This window comes from Canis lupus, chromosome 1, assembly GCF_011100685.1.
Source record: "Canis lupus familiaris isolate Mischka breed German Shepherd chromosome 1, alternate assembly UU_Cfam_GSD_1.0, whole genome shotgun sequence".
In the NCBI taxonomy this organism is placed as follows: domain Eukaryota; kingdom Metazoa; phylum Chordata; class Mammalia; order Carnivora; family Canidae; genus Canis; species Canis lupus.
The window spans coordinates 105,197,124-105,214,794 of record NC_049222.1 but is presented as its reverse complement, the minus strand read 5'-3'; the positions used below and the strand labels follow the sequence as shown (position 1 = coordinate 105,214,794).

The 17,671-nt window shown below is 40.6% G+C and overlaps 2 long non-coding RNA genes across 4 annotated transcripts in view; one reads left to right on the top strand and one right to left on the bottom strand.

The window, feature by feature from the left end:
• Positions 1–16,915, top strand: part of LOC119875996 — an 80,885-nt gene extending 63,970 nt beyond the window's left edge. Inside the window, exons 3-4 of one of the 3 annotated variants that reach the window (XR_005354490.1) lie at positions 8,692–11,198; positions 11,408–14,390. This is a non-coding gene — a long non-coding RNA (uncharacterized LOC119875996). Of the gene's footprint in view, positions 1–8,691; positions 11,288–11,407; positions 14,391–15,915 lie in introns of those variants that run through there. The other 2 variants (XR_005354491.1, XR_005354489.1) reach the window with 2 other exon arrangements.
• On the bottom strand, positions 929–16,388 carry LOC111099012. The gene is made up of 4 exons (XR_005354493.1): positions 16,183–16,388; positions 15,929–15,997; positions 10,378–10,482; positions 929–2,401 (listed from the first exon to the last, which is right to left on the bottom strand). It is a non-coding gene; the product is annotated as an uncharacterized LOC111099012 (long non-coding RNA).
• Positions 16,916–17,671: the final 756 nt, after the last annotated feature.

Here is a 17,671-nt window from a genome sequence, read left to right as displayed (position 1 = left end):
CGTGGGATTTGATCCCGGGTCTCCAGGATCGCGCCCTGGGCCAAAGGCAGGCGCCAAACCGCTGCGCCACCCAGGGATCCCTAGAAGCACTTTGAAATGACAAATAGCCACCCTTTCTTTCCATTGCCACAAGAGAGATGCAGGAACAACAAACTTCTATCTGGAGGTCAAAATGCAGATTTCTCCCCTGTGTCTTCAGGTGCCCTCCTCACCTACAAATGTCCCCAAATTCTGCTTCAGTAATGGGGATGTGGGCTAGACTGAAGTTCCTCTACAAAACTCCTATAGCATAGACCCTGTAATCTCATGGACCAGAGCCAGGGCTCAGCTTTCAGAAGTGTAATTGGGAGCCCTGGTGCTTCACCCTTTCCTCATATTAGAATTACCTGGGACATTTTATTAAAACAACATTGAAACTGGGTTTCACCCCAGATGCAAAGACAGAGTTATTTAGAGATGGTCACAGATGAGGGTAATTTTTAAAACTACCCATGTGATCCCCACAGATACAAAGACTGAGAAACATGTATTTATATATTGCTTCTTAACCTAAAATGTGTGCTAGTCACCTGGAGATTTTAATAAAAGTTATAAGCCTCTGCACATAGAAATTATGATTCAGGGGCACCTGTGTGGCTCAGTCGGTTGAGAATCTGGCTCTTGATTTCAGCTTACATCATGATCTCAGATTCCTGAACATCAGGGCTCCACACTCAGCAGGGAGTTTGCTTCTTTCCCTCCCTCTGCCACTCTTCCCACCTCCTCTCTCTCTCTCTCTCTCTCTCTCTCATACATAAATAAATCTTTAACCAAAAAAAGAAAGAAATTCTGATTCAGCTGGTCCAGGGTAGGGCCCGTGAATTTATATTTTCTCCTGTTGCAACTCTGAAACATTTTATTTTCAGCTTAAAGTATGATTAACCAGAAAAATTATATACACAAAAGCTATACAAAAGATTTTTTTCATATACACAAAAGCTATACAAATGATTTTTACTAAGGGAGTAGACCTAATGAACTTGTACACATCTTCAGATGGTTCTGACACACATATTGTAGTATGTTATTTGTTCCCAGTATAGACTTCCCTGAGAGATTATGTCCTCAGTTGTCCCTTGTTAGCCTGAGAGGGGACTAGAGACAACCATAATATCTGAACGAGACTATTTGGAAAAAACATTCATTTATTTATGAAATAAATGTCTCTGGAACAAATTGGTGGTTGCCAGAATGGAGTAGAGTGGGAGGATAGCAAAATGGGTGAAGGGAGTAGGAAGTGCAGCCTTCCAGTCACAGAATGAAAAAGTCATGAAGGTGAAAGGTAGAGCATAAGGAATAGAAGCAATGATTTTGTGATAGTGTTGTAAGATGGCAGATAATATTTACACTTAATGCTGAGCATAGGATAACATACAGACTTGTACAGTCACTATGTTGCGCACCTGAAACTAATGTAACATTGTGTGTTGACTATACTACAGTAAAACAGGTAAATGTTTCTAGAGCATCTAGTATGTACTCAGATGTATGGTAGGGTGCATATACTGTGGGGTTTTGTGCTAGGAACTTCACATTTTGTGAGCCAATTGGAAAATACTCTGGGAGTTGGTTATTATGTGTATATATCTTTCCCAAGGGGTTATAGATGCTAGTCCTTGTAATTCCAGGAACAAAGGGTTCTCTGTGTTTCTTTGCTTACCTTAATGATTTTAAGAATAATCCTGCATGAGAGAGCAACTAAGTGAGAAGAGAAGGATAGAATAGAGAAAGGCCTTTCTGTCTATAAAGAAAAAAAGATAGCAAGGAGAGAATAGCCATTTTGACAGACTCGGGTAGATTATTCACTTGGATTCATTCATGTATTTTGTTTGTTTTCACCATGAAGGACAATCAGTACACTCCCCAGAAATGGAAGGTAGAATGCTGCAAGTTTCTCATGAGGCACACATTTTAACAAGGAAGATAGAAATTGGCTTGCCAAATTGAAGTCCTCTCTCTGAGTGCAGGTGTCCAGAAATAGTGATTATCAGCCCTGAACTCTGCTGTTCTCTCAGTTGTTCTGGAGACAGAGTAGTGGGAGGGAGTGGGAGATGGGTCAGGGTGGTGCCACTGCCTGGTCTTGGAATTTTTCCAAAGGAAACGTGATCTGACAGTTTTCTGTTAAACCCTGCAGACTCAGACAGACTGTCTCTATTATAACCAAACATTGCCACTACAGGTGAAATGATAATTTGCAGTTTTGAAGGAAGGCGGGGTCATAGAAACACAAACCCATATCTCAGGGTCCAGCTGCCTTCCTGTCACACATGCAGTCTTCACACTTGGAACCTTCACACTCAGTCCACCGTCCTGGTAGCAAAAAAGCATTGTGTATTTTCTGTTTCTGTGTGAGGGGCACAGTCTGTAAGGGAAGGAGGCAGATCAACAGTCAGCAAGTGATCATGCAAGTAAATGCAATTCTGGGGACAACTCCCAGTTTGAAAGCTACACAGGAATGAGGAAAACCCCTGAGGCATGAGCTGAGCAGTAGAAATGTAGCTTTTGACACTACACCAATCCCTGATGGCTCTCAATGTAACTTTCTGTACTCCTTACTGGCAGTGTTTGTTGGTATTTAATCCAAGTAATAATGAAATCTGATTTTTAAGATACTCAAGGATTACAGGGTGCCTGCATGGCTCCATCAGTTAAGTGCCTGCCTTCAGCTCAGGTCGTGATCCCAGGGTCCTGAAATCGAGCCCCATGCTGGGCTCCCTGCTCAGCGGGGAGTCTGCTTCTTCCTCTCCCTGCTCCCCCTTGCTTGTGCTGTCAACTAAATAAATAAAGTCTTTTTAAAAATAAGATGCTTAAGGATTACAGTCCTTAAATCAATCTCTTCAGTTTATCTAGACTAACTTTTCAGGATTACTGGAGGGTGCTGGCAATGCATCCATGTTTGTAATAATGCGTAAGGTAGATCTCTTAGAATCACATAATCTTATACAAGAACAGTCTCTGAATAACAGTTTCTAAGAATATATATATTTTTTTCTAACTGGGTTATGATGTACGTAAAGAAGATAGTGATTCTGTCTACTGGAACATCTGTTTTCTGATGATTGTGGAGAGCCTGTTGAAGTGAGGAAGTAAAGAGTATTTTAAGACGCTCTGTATTGTGTGTTTTATAGAGCAGCTGTCAGCCTTAAATGCATTTTATGACATTTTCTCTGGTTTAAAAATATTTTAGTATCAAGCCTAAGCTCAACATGCATTTCTCCACAACTTTCTGCCATGCAGAAGATTTCACACATCTCATTTTATTTTTAATAGTTTCCTTTTACTCAGGTGTGAACATACAAATTGATCTGAAAATAGCAAACATTCATTTCTACACAATATTGTATCAAAGATTAAAGTTTCATAGTTAGGGTATCATGACAACTGTTCCATAATTTGACATTACTGTTCACTTACTGTTATATCTGACATTACTCTTTGACACTGGCATACAAGCGAAGGAGTCTTGTCTAATAGTTGAGTCATTCTGTTTTCATTAAATCCAAGTTGGTCATATGGAAGATCCTTTTTCCTATTATACTCAGTAGTTCACCTAACAACATAATAAGAACCCCAAATCTTTTTTCATAGTTGATACTGAACTGTAGAATATTGCGACAAAAAAAAGAAACTTGTAAAAACTAAAATTATTGGGAAAAAAACCTGTCAGCCTAATTAAACTGTCAAGATATAGGAAACAAAACCCAGGTGTTTTAATTTTATTAGTATAGCAGAGTAGCTAAAAGCACCATCTTTGCTACAACCCCAACACTCTGCCCCAAGCAGTGTGTGCATTTTCACATTTGGTTAAACATTCTATGCCTACTTCATTTTCCTCTGCAAATAAAAACTATGTATGGAGGCACCTGGTGGTTCAGTCTGTTAGGCATATGCCTTTGTCTCAGGTCATGATCCTGGGGTCCTAGGAACGAGCCCTACAGCAGGGAGCCTGCTTCTCCCTGTCCCTCTGCCTGCTGCTTTCCCTGCCTATGCTTGTTCTATCTAAATTTAAAAATCTTTATTTTTTTTTATTATTTTTTAATTTTTATTTATTTATGATAGTCATACAGAGAGAGAGAGGCAGAGACATAGACAGAGGGAGAAGCAGGCTCCATGCACCGGGAGCCCGATGTGGGATTCGATCCCGGGTCTCCAGGATCGCGCCGTGGGCCAAAGGCAGGCGCTAAACCGCTGTGCCACCCAAGGATCCCTAAATTTAAAAATCTTTAAAAAGGGCACCTGGGTGGCTCAGGTTGAGCATCTGCCTTCTGCTTAGCTTGTGATCCCGGGTTCCTGGGATGGAGTCCCGCATCGTGCTCCCTGCAGGGAGTCTACTTCTCCCTCTGCCTATGTCTCTGTCTCTCGTGAATAAATAAATAGAATCTTTTGAAAAATGAAAATTAAAAAATAAAAATATTTTTAAAAACTCTACATATGAGCCCTTATTAAAGAGTTAAGATTTTAAAAATTAACGCATGTACAGTGATTCATACAAATTGTATATAAGGGCAGCCCCGGTGGCTCAGCGGTTTACTGCCACCTTCAGCCCAGGGCGTGATCCTGAAGACCTGGGATCGAGTTCCACATCGGGCTCCCTGCATGGAGCCTGCTTCTCCCTCTGCCTGTGTCTCTGCCTCTCTTCTCTCTCTGTGGGTCTCTCATGAATAAATAAATAAAATCTTAAAAAAAAAAGAAATTGTTATGTAAAACCTAGTATGGTTAAACATATTAAACATTCAAAATAACAGACCTTGACCTACTAATATTAACATGTCATTTTAAGACTTTGTTTATTTAGAGAAAGAGAGAGAACACAAGTGAGTAGGGGGAGGGGCAGAGGGAGAAAACCTCAAGGCAGCTCAGCACTGAGCATAGAGCCCAATGCAAAGCTCGATCTCACAACCCTGAGGTCATGAGCTGAGCCAAAATCAAAAGTCAGACACTTAACCAACTGAGCCATCCAGGCGCCCCTGATATGTTTACATAAATACATACATATGACATGTTTACATAGGTACACAACTATATATATGTGTATATATATATGATCTTTATTTATAAAATCATATATAGAGCATCTATATCTATAAAATGTTATATATAGGATCTATATATGACCCTCTGCCATAATGAGGTTGGAGACTTTGGAGCTGAGAATACTTATAAAAATATTTTTCTCAGTTGCTAATTACCAATACAAGTTTCTATTATGAGGTCATATACCTGCAAGCAGACTATTAAGTGTGTTCAAAAGAGAGTGTTTCTAACATCCCTGGAGAACAAAAATGCTGCCATATGGAGGAAAGCAGACCATGCTAAAGTCTGACACGGGCATGAAGCTTGCATGTTTCATTGGATTCTATGTTTCTCTGAGAAATTCCTCTAGTGGAACTACAGTTCCTTCCAAATCTTCAGACCACTGAGTTGTGCCATAATTCATAAGCAGAGAAAAGAAATCAGACAAATGACTTGGTAGATTCAGTGATAACAATTAAGATGAAATGACAATTTCTGTTACGCTAATTTGTGCAACTAATGAAAATCAGTTTGTAAAGTTAATAAGGACATTTGGTGGCTTTGGGAAGGTGACAACAGTCAAATGTGGATTTGTTCATTTGAAATCTGAAAGGACCAAGGGATCAATGATCCCAGGATTAATAGTATTTCTAAACAGAACAATATCTATGAAGACTGGGATTGTTATAAAAGAGCCTCTCACCAAAAAAAAGTTTCGGGAAAAGAAGGTTTAATATTCTTTTAAATGACAGAATCTGTTTATTAAACCACCACAATTGCCAAGGCATGGATTAGACCTATAATGAGAACAACTTATATTCTATATATTCACAAAGGGACCACATCTAACCCTTACAGGTACAAACACAAACTGGAATTAACACTCAGACATTCAAATACACAATCACATATACTCACACACTTAGTCCCACATTCTGCCCATGCAGAAACACCTACCACATATGACTCCCTTGCAACATACAGACTCATGAAACACATGATAACAGAAGCTCACACAGTCACACTTGGATTCATAAAATCTCAGCAAGTCACAAGAGTCACTGTATCTTCATGAAGTGTTTTTATATGGAAAAAATAGGATTAATTACAGTCCTCTGGGTATCTAAAAACAAAAGCTCTTTCCACTTTTTATACTCCTTTCAACACAGCAAAACAAGAACCACTGAAAGAGTAAGGAGCACTGCCACCTTTGGTCGAGGTGCTTGGCATGAAGACAAGTAGTGACACAGTTGGATAAGAAATAGGGCACAGGGATAAATGGAGTTGCAGAGAGTCCAAGGGCTTGGAGTAACAGAGCCACAGGGGAAGAGAGGACAGAACCTATGTTAGTTTCCTAGGGTTTCTATAACAAATTACCACAACTGTGTAGCTTAACCAACCAAAAAATTAGTGTCTCACTGTTCTGGAGGTTCTTAGATGTCTGAAGTCAAGCTGTTAGCAGGGCCATACTTTATCTCAAGAATGGAGTCTTCCCTCTTTCTAACTTCTGGAAACTGTCAGCTATGCTTGGCCTTCCTCACCTAGTAGATACATCACTCAGCCTCTGCCTTCATCATCACACACTGTTCTGTGTGTGTCTAAACTTCCCTCATCTCATTAAAATAGCAGTCATTGAATTCAGGTTTACCCAAATCCAGTATGAGCTCATATCAACCTAATTACATCTGCAAATCCCCAATAAGGTTACAATTACAGTACTGTGAATTAGGACTTGACCATATTTATTTGAGGCACACTGTGTAACCCACAACAGGGCTAAAGGGCACTAGGCAGTTTAAGCGTCCCTAAGGGATTAAAGTACACTACAGGTTTTAAGGTTGAGGGTGGATTTATGCAGAGACATTAAGGATATGAGCCTTATGTGTGTTGAGGGAATGAGGGTGATGGAAATCATAGGAAGGAAGGGGATAATGGATGAGGAATTAGTTGGCAAAAGGCAGTTCAAAGGCAAGGTTTCATCAAAGGCATGCAAACCTTATTGCCTATGAAGGATTAAAGAACATAGGGGTAAAAGAGGGATAGTTGCTTGTGAGTGCAGTCCTGGGGGTATTCAGTGCTCTAACTAGGAATGAATAGTGGGAAGAAAAGATGGGAGCATAGGTAGTTAATGAAGTTGGAGGGGGATCACTGGAGCTGGGAAAACAGTGAGCATCAGTAGGCTTAAGGGCTGATGAGAAAGTATCAGGGAGTGTAGGGTTGGGGGTAATGCATGCAAGGTCATGAGGAAACTAAGGACTCCTGATAAATGGTGGTTTTGACATTGAGGACAGTGGACATAAAAGACACAAAAAATGGGCTGAAGTCATTAGAATGGGGTGGGGAAGTTAAATGACAATGGAGGAGGTGCAGATAATGGAGGATGGACGTTCTGTGGGCAGTGGAAGCAAGGTTGGACTAAGGATTGTAGAATCAGGCAAAAAGGCTTGATAGTTTATACAGGTCTAAAGTGGAGAAGATGAACATAGAAGAGCATGAGGAATTGTAGAAGGATCATTTGGAGAGAGAGTGTTAGGGATCATGGATATTTACAGCTATAGGGGTGGAAAGATTGAGGTCACAATGGGGGACAAAAATGGAGGGAGGGGAGCAATAATACATCTGGGAGTGATGAAGTTGCAGGGATTCAGTTGGAGATCATTCATTCTTCTACTCATTGATTCCCTGATCTGCCTTTGATTCACAATTGTCAGCAGTTTCTAATTTCAGCCCATGAGATAATAACCTTACTTATATAAAATACCCAGTAAGCTTTTCTCTTTTTTCTTTTTTCCTTTTTTTTTTTTAAAAAGATTGTATTTATTTATTCATGAGAGACAGGAAGAGAGAGGCAGAGGCAGAGACATAGGCACAGGAAGAAGCAGGCTTCCCATAGGGAGCCTGATGCAGGACTCGATCCCAGGACCCCAGGATCACGACCTTAGCCAAAGGCAGATGCTCAACCACTGAGCCACCCAGGTGCCCCACCTAGTAAGCTTTTCAGTGGAATATACAGTAAAAGACCACAGGTAAAATTTTGAGTCCACAATGAAAGTCAATATTTTCTCTTTTCTTTGGGGATACCACGTACAAGGTGTGACCATTGAGGGGTCACGTGGCAACCATAAAAGGAGATGGATTCTATCAAAAATCTGAATGGTCCTGGAAGTAGATTCCCCACCATAAGCTGCAGAGAAAGCCCAATACCTCATGAAACCTTGATTTTGACCTTGTAGGATCCTAAAAAGAAAACCCAGTCAAGCCCACTGAAATTCAAACATAAAATTCAGAGTATTCTTTTTTAACTCCTAAACGTGTGGAAAGTGGTTATAGTAGAGATAACAACAACTAACATAGGGCATAACTTTAATTGTAAAATAAAAATTGTACAGTTTAAACATTTAAAATATTTAAATAATAAAAATCCCCATTAATTGCCTGCATTCAGTAATAGTTTGATCTTCAGACATAACAGCTCATCAGTTTGATGTGTATCCTCTTGTGCAATCAGAGCAAATAGGAAGTTTCACTTGAAATTGTGTACTTGGTTTGCACTTGGTTCAGTGTTTACATAATTTACATAAATCGGCCCTTCAGATTTTCCTCAGAGCCTCTAATCCCCCCTTCCTTTCTCTCCCCCAGTCTGTTCTCTGTAGATGTGCCATCACATCCAACATTATTTTTAAGATTGCTGATAATGAAGAAGAGACAGAAATTCTACTCCCAGGGAGGCAAAACCAGCATCCACATCCTCCTGGAAAAAAATGAACATGTAGTATCCAATTCCTAGAGCTTTAGACAGATTAACTCACATTATATATGTATGATTCCCCATACTGTGTCCAGGACCTAGTACATACTCATATATACCTAGAGCATGTAGTAGATACTCAATAAGCATTCCTTTATGAATGAGTACATACTATTTACCCCTTGCTCTCACCACTGCCTTACCTAGTCCTTTCTGAACTTGCAGGGGATGGACAGAATGTGGTCTTTCTGGAAGCTGTTAATAGTCTTCATTGGCAACAGAAGACGTACTTGTGTTGAGATAGAATGGTTTGGTTTTCAGGTGTGCTCTTCTGTACTCTCTAGCTCAGGGCAACTGGAATTGAAGTCTGGGGACAGCAACCTCAATGGTTGTTAAAAGTACATATTAATGGGCTTCATGCATTCATTCACTCAGATACCTGACTGTGGGTGCTTAGAGTCTGTTTTTAATGGAAACCTTAAAATGGTTTGTATATACGTGAAATTTTGACAAGCAATGTTTAGAAAAGTTAGTCTTGGGTTTGGCTTCACATTGGGATCCCCTGTGTAGTTTTTAGAAGTACCAGTTCCAGTGTCCCAACTCCAAAGATTCTTGTACTTGGTCATTGATAGGCCTAGTATTAATTAGGTCTTAATGAAGAAGCCCAACTCATTCCACTGTGACACCAGTGTAGACACTGAAGCTTTCAAGTACATATCTTATCCTTCTTTTTTTCTTTTTGTTTTTTAAGATTTATTCATTTATGTTAGGGTGGGAGGGCAGAGAGAGTTGTAAGCAGACTCTATAATGAGTGTGGAGTCCAACGGGGAGATTGATCCCAGACCCTAAGATCAAAACCTGAGCTGAAACCAAGGGTTGGATGCCCAACTGTTTGCACCATCCAGGCATCCCCTCAAGTACATTTCTGAGGATGGAGCATAGGGTCTAGTCACTGGGAAGGACTGCTCTGCATAATATTGATAGGGGAGAGTCCGTGTACACCACATTCCTGATTTTATACCAGACTGTATGTGTCTCCAGGAGAAGTACACCTCCAAATAAGACATAAGTTAATTACATCGGGGTCTCCACTTAGAAACTCCCAATGTGTATAGATTTTTCACATGTTTCCACAAGCAATGGAATAGCAATCAGATGGCATACACCCTCACTGGCCAAGGGGAGGCTTTTGGATTTCACTGTGAATGCCATAGAAGAAACTGAAACAATGCACCTGGGTGGATCGGAGGTTGAGTGTCTGCCTTTGGCTCAGGTTGTGATCCCGGGGTCCTGGAGCCCTCCTCCTCCCCCCACAGGGAGCCTCCTTCTCCCTCTCCCAATGTCTCTGTCTTTCTCTCATGAATAAATAAATCTTAAAAAAAAAAAAAAAAAAACTGGAACAGAAGGTAAGTCCTTATAGGATGGAGGAGCATGTGAAGAGTGAGACAGGAGAGGTACCTAGGCTTCCAGAATCATTCCATTCGAGAAGAGCTTCCCAAACCACAAATTAAGGTCATGTTTTCTCCATTGACCATTGGCCCTCACTTGTGTCATCTGCTTCATGGACTGCCACTTACCTGGGTGTGTGACTATTGTCTCCTTTCTCTTCATGTGCCAGGGCTCTTTAGTTTTCCAAAGAACTACCAGATGCAGTCTACATACAGTCTAGAGACAGCAAAGCCCTGTTTATAAGAAAAAGAAACGACTCAATGGAGAATGTAAAATTTCAAATCCAGCACCATACTTGGTAGAGAAGAGAGCACATTACAGAAGGATATAGGGATCCCTGGGTGGCGCAGCGGTTTGGTGCCTGCCTTTGGCCCAGGGCATGATCCTGGAGACCCGGGATCGAATCCCACATCGGGCTCCCGGTGCATGGAGCCTGCTTCTCCCTCTGCCTGTGTCTCTGCCTCTCTCTCTCTCTCTCTCTCTGTATCTGTCATAAATAGATAAAATATATAAAAAAAAAGAAGGATATAAAAAATTATTCCTTCAAACACTATTTTCTGATGGCCTCTTGAGAATACTTAGGAAGCATTTTCAATGTTCAGCTCCCTAATTCCACTTCCAAGTACTACTGAATCAAAAATAAGGAATAGATATCTGATTTTAAGATGTAACAATATTCTATGCCATTCAGTTTCTAGAATTACCACAAATGTAGAGTGAAAGTTGCAGAGAACATCAGGGAAGGGGAAGGTTAAAGCCAAGATAAAATATCATAAATCCTTCCTTGCACCAACAAACACCTGATGATTTCCTGAATGATGTCATTTGTGCTGAGTTACACTATAGACTTTTAAGACAGGTCAACATGTGTAATTATGTCCTTGTTTCCTTTTGCTAAAAATAAAGAGCATATCTGTGACATTGTGCAGAATAAAATGGAAACTTACAGGTCGGGATCCCTGGGTGGCGCAGCGGTTTGGCGCCTGCCTTTGGCCCAGGGCGCGATCCTGGAGACCCGGGATCGAATCCCACATTGGGCTCCGGGTGCATGGAGCCTGCTTCTCCCTCGGCCTGTGTCTCTGCCTCTCTTTCTCTCTGTGACTATCATAAATAAATAAAAATTGAAAAAAAATATTAAAAAAAAAAAGAAACTTACAGGTCTAGGGCTAATTTATAATCTTTATTTGCAAAAGCCAGGTTCTCCAGTAAACAAAGGTCATACCCTTCATTTTCTGGGGGAATCTGGCAGAGAGACTCTGAACAAAGTGAAAAAAGTTAATATCAGCTCTAATGAGAAAATTTGCAATTATTGGCCTGAAGCACATCGGACTCATCATTGTTGGCTATTACTTTTTTAATTTTTATTTATTTTTTTAAAAGATTTTATTTACTTATTCATAGAGACAGAGAGAGAGAGGCAGAGACACAGGCAGAGGGAGAAGCAGGCTCCATGCAGAGAGCCTGACGTGGGACTCGATCCATTGTCTCCAGGATCACGCCCTGGGCTGCAGGCGGCGCTAAACCGCTGCACCACCGGGGCCACCCCTATTACTTTTTGTAAAAAGCAAATCATACGATTGCAATTGTGAGATTATAGAAGTTATGAAATTTCACAGATTGCTCCCATGTCCTGTAATTTTTAATGTATTCCAAGTAGTTAGTCTTTCTCTGAAGCAGTCTAGTCAGCAAGGCTCTTTTTCAGAACATTGACTTATTCTGGGCCTTAAGCCATCTAGTTTGTTCATGTTCATCTAGTTTCTATAGACTCAAGCCACATCCAGAAAGAACCTAAATATTATATATTCTCCTTCTTCACTTGGGTCCTGAAACCCAACCCATCTCCAGTGAGAATCATGTGTATCAACACATCCCCAGGTTGATCTATTACAGAGGGACTGTTTTCAAAAGTTGCAGGTTATGAATTCATGGTAGGAATTCTTCATGCTGCGTAGAAAGCCTAGTTGGAGAGAATAAACAGCCCCAGGGATAGAAAGAGGAGTATCTTAAAGGGCTGACATTGGCTGTCATTAAAATGATAAACAGTAGTCCAAAACATTTGCTAGGCAGGACCACCAGAGGTAGAGAAGTAAATGCATGCAAATTCTAAATACATGGCATTTGGATAAGAAATGAGGACACAGCCCTGAGCCAAGTCAAGATTTATCTGAGAAGCAGCCATTTCGTCCTCTCTTTCTGCTTTGATTGTTTTCTTGGGTGATATTATGTAGAGAAATCACACCTGTAAGCCCTTAGTGGCCTCAGTATGGCCTCTTCACCTGCGATCATCAGCATAGTGGCAGAAGGATCTTGAAATATATAAAAGACCACATTCTCTCTTAATTTTTCATAGAGAAGATCCAGAAAAAATAGAGCTCCTACATGGACACTTGCATGTGAGGTTTCTTCTTGGTTTCAAATGTCCTCCCCTCCCACGGACCGCCACAAATCCTGCCACAGGATGAGGAACTTTGGCTGCACTGACCTGCCCCAGACCGAACAGTCTTGATAGCTTCTCTTCAACTGAAACCTGGGCTCAGCCTTCACAAATAAATCTTTTAATCCTTGTGCTTCACTCCGGCCTACCTGAGAATCCCCTAGAGCACATATTTAAAGCAGCACTGATGCTATTACCCTGACCCATAGACAGACTCTACAGAGGGCCCGGTGATGGTGGTTCTTAAAACTCACCCTGAGATCCTTACTGTAACCCCAGGCTGAGAAGCAATGATGTGCTTTCAAATTTTAATGTGCATAGAAATCATCTTTGTGTTCCAGGTCCCATTGAAGAAATGGTGATTCTGCAGGCTTGAAATGGAGCCTGAGAACTAGCATCTTTCACGAGTTCTTTGTTAGTGCTGATGCTGCTCCTGGAGACCCACATTTAGTGGCACTAACTAGAGAATACAGGCACAACACACCTGAGCCCCCCCACACCCACCATCTTATGTCAGCCCTGGTTAGTGCCCAGAAAAGAGTTTACTTTTCTTTGTTGTAGTTTACTGTGGGTTCCTAGCAAAGATCATTATCACCATCCTGAAGGGCCACATGCTTTCACAGCATTTTAAAGTTTGCAGAAAGAAGGCTGGTGAATGCACTAATGTCTAAGCAAGTCTCTATTTGGAAACAATGTGTATACACTGATTACTGCAACATTTCTTGAACACTAATTTTGTGTTTCCAGGGAAGTTATGGTGCACCCTGTTGGCAACTTCACATATATAATGCGATTTCATCCCTGTAATACCTTGTGAGTTGGGCACTGTGTCCTATAATAACCCAAGATATTGGTACTGGGCCCCACCTATGTGCTTCATCTTGTTTTCCTGTTTTTAAAAAAAACTGTGTAAGAGTTAAATATCCATGAACAGAAAAATACAGAAAGGAAAAATAGATAGTAGTTCTGAGAGTTTTCATTGTTGTGTTTATATTTTTTTAACTAGATAAATATCTGAGTTTATAAGTAAAAGCCAGTTTTCCTGTACTTTGTACATGCTCATTAGCAATATATGATCATTTTAATTCCTCCATATTGGTGTTACTAATTTTTTTCCCTTAAATTCAGTCATTCTATTTTTTTTTTTTTTTAATTCAGTCATTCTAGCAAATAGGAAGTATCATCTCCCTGTAGTTCCCTGCTTTTTAGGAGTGGTTAAGGAAAATATGATATTTATTTATTTACTTTATGATATAAATTATATATCATAGAATATATTATGTATCATAAATATATAATATATATAATATAGTATTTATCTATATAAAATTTAGCCTTTAGTCCATTTGGGACACATATGTGACCCTGAAGGATGTTATGCTAAGTGGAATAAGACACACAAAATGGCAAATATTGCATTATCTCAGTTATGTCTGGAATCTAGTGAAGTTGAACTCCTACAAGCAAAGTAGAATTGTGATTGCCAGGAGGTTGAGAATGAAATAGGAGATGTTGGTCAAGTTGTCCAAAATTTCTTTCCTGCAGAATGAATAAATTCTGGAGATCCAAAGTACAGCATGGTGACTACAGATAATTATGTATTATTATACTTAATATTTGCTGAAAAAGTGGAAGATTTAATGATAAAAACAAAAATGAAGATGCTGGGCAGCCCCCGTGGCACAGTGGTTTAGCGCTGCCTGCAGCCTGGGGTGTGATCCTGGAGACCCGGGATCGAGTCCAGCATCGGGCTTCCTGCATGGAGCCTGCTTCTCCCTCTGCCTGTGTCTCTGCCTCTCTCTTCGCTCTCTCTGAATGAATGAATAAATAAATCTTTAAAAAAAAAAAAGGAAGATGCTAAAATATTTAGTCCTTTGCTCCCATATATCTGCTTCTGGGTTTTGGAAATTGTGAGCTCTAGCCCTGGAGAGATGAAAGGACCAGCCACTCAGAATGGGATCTCAAAAGAAAAAAAAAGGGATCTCCAATCTGTCCTGGGAAGGAAGGAAATCCCAGAGCCAGGCCAGACCTGGACACTGCCTCAGAAGAGGGTGGATCTGGTTTGGGCTGGCTGTAGGCTGATCTCCATGACTCTGGGGGTAATTCCAGCTCTGTCATTCCTAAGCCCATCCAAAGAAATTCAACACCCAGAGTTCATCTTAATTTATCTAGTTTTTTTCCTGTTTATTTCATAAAATAAAATAGAAAGCAACTTAATATAAACACTTAGAATATCCTGGGACAATTATATTAGAAAACGTTATTCTTAACACAGATGTAAAATAAATGCTACTAATGCTATTAAAAACTCTGGTTAAAAAAAAAAAAAAACAAAAAACAACTCTGGTCAGTGGAATGAACCATCAGGGATGATACCAGAACTCACGCCACAACACAGGCAAGAGACTGGCCCAACTGAAGCAAAGGACCACCTCTTCTTTTTATTTATTTTTTTATTATTTTTTTTATTTTTTATTTTTTTTAAAGATTTTATTTTATTTATTCATGATAGTCACAGAGAGAGAGAGAGGGGCAGAGACACAGGCAGAGAGAGAAGCAGGCTCCATGCATCGGAAGCCCGACGTGGGATTCGATCCCGGGTCTCCAGGATCGCGCCCTGGGCCAAAGGCAGGCGCCAAACCGCTGCGCCACCCAGGGATCCCCTTTTTTTTATTTTTTATTTACGATAGTCACAGAGAGAGAGAGAGAGAGAGAGGCAGAGACATAGGCAGAGGGAGAAGCAGGCTCCATGCACCGGGAGCCCGACGTGGGATTCGATCCCGGGTCTCCAGGATCGCGCCCTGAGCCAAAGGCAGGCGCTAAACCGCTGCGCCACCCAGGGATCCCAGACCACCTCTTCTTTATGTTGACTCCACAATCCTGAATTCAACAATGTACCAATTTGCCCTAGCCTAAAAATTCCTGCAAGGTAAGGATCATGACTCTTCATCCGCTTTTCTAATGACCAGATGCCATGGAAACCATCAGTTTCTGTTTCTTTACATTTCTACAACTGCCTAGTGTTCTTTACCATACCACAAGGAAAGTCCCCTGTATACCACCTCTCCTCACATTGACTCCACAATCCTGAATTCACAGCATACCCATTTCCTAGTCTAAAAGTTCTTGGTACGGATCATGCTTCTGTTTTTCTAATGACCAGATGCCACAGAAAACAATCAGTTTTTATCTGTTTGCATCTCCACACTTACTCAGTGTTCTTTAACCAAAGAAGGGACTCCCACCTGGGTACCACAGAGAAGATTCCATCTATGGAGGGAGAAGACGACCCTGGATGACTCACTCCTCTTTCTCTGAAATGGAAGCAAATTCAGATTCTGGTGCCGGCCTAATGCTCTATACAGGACATCCCCAAATATTCCAAAGAGTCCCTGGTGTTGGAGAGAATATCCCCGGTGAGACTGACTTAATGCCCTTCGTAGGGATCCAGAGAACAGAAACCTTAGGCTGAGTCTGTGCCACCTGGTAGAGCACAGACCTGTCTTGATGGAGCAGTATCCTCTGATGCACGTGTAATGTATCCTGTCTCTAAGCAGAGCTCTCAGAAGTAAGAAACCTTTACTTCAGTTAACTCAGGTAATAGCTAGCTATAGTCCTGGTCATGATTTTTGATATTTTGTGAAGTCTTAACCCTGCATTGTTAAAGGATCTTCTCCCCTCCTGAAGTTGCATTAAGGCAGGACCTACTGTGGCACATAGGCTTGTTGCCACATAGACATTCTGCTTGTTGCCACATAGACATTCTGCTCTGACCATCAGGAGTGCCATTTCTTGAAGGAACATCAAACTTGTTAACCATTTTTGTGGAACTGTCTTCATAACCCCATGCCCAGATCAATGTTTGGCTAATGTAATATCTCATATTGAAAGATACACATTCAAAGATATTTTGAGTATCTCTACATTCTTTCAGGAGGCAGTTTCATTCCTTTTTTTTTTTTTTTTTTAATGACAGTTTCATTCCTGATTGGACTGACCTTATGTACTGGGACCATTAACACAAGATAACTATGTGCATAATTATATAATAACTATAAATGGATTCATACTATGGCTGTAATTTGTCTTCATTACTAGAGTGGATGATCTTATTGACTATTTCACCTATAATGTGACTAGCTTATAATTGTATGTAACACTGTAAGGCATGAATATATAGACTGACATGGAAAAAAAACGACTGCATTCCTCTCATAAGATGAAGTTTTGTAATTCTTCCAGGATACACAGACCGAACTGAGCATAATAAAGTGTATGGCTGTTGGGAAACATTCATTGATTAAGACAGAGTTGTTCATTTCCACCCACGTGGTCTAATAAAAAGGTGAGAAATTACAATGATGGCAGAGAGGGCATGAAAAGTTACAAAGGTGCTCCTGAGGACAAGAAGGTTTATTATTTTGTTCTCTCAGGGAAGGATCTAGGTGAGATACTGTTCCTGTGAAGGTGTTGGCACCTATACTTGTGCACTCACCAAATGACAACCATAGTGAGTCCTAAAAACAAAACATTGGAGGTACATCTGTATGCTGCATAGACTAAGTCTATGTGTTCCTCATGCGATATAGCAGAACATTATCCAAAGCCTATAATGTTTGCTATGTGTTTTTTTTGTTGTTGTTCTTCTTGTAACACAAATACATAGGAACTCTGATATTGACCAGCTCATGTCGAATCTAGCATAGGACATAGAAGGGGCCCATAGAATGTGGAACTCTAACATAATCCCTCCTGGAGATCTGGGACTGATGGTGGCCTGGAAGACACTCAAGGGGGCCAGAGTTGCCAATGGAGACACCACTGGGCATTGTGAAACTAGAAAATACATCTGCATCCAAAATAATGGAGTAAACATTTCAAATCAAAAGCTGCCAAGATGTTAGGGGTTGCACTAGAAGAAATGACCAACAATTGGGAATATTCAGATGACTGAGAAAAAATTCTCAAACTCTCCTTGCTTCCACTGG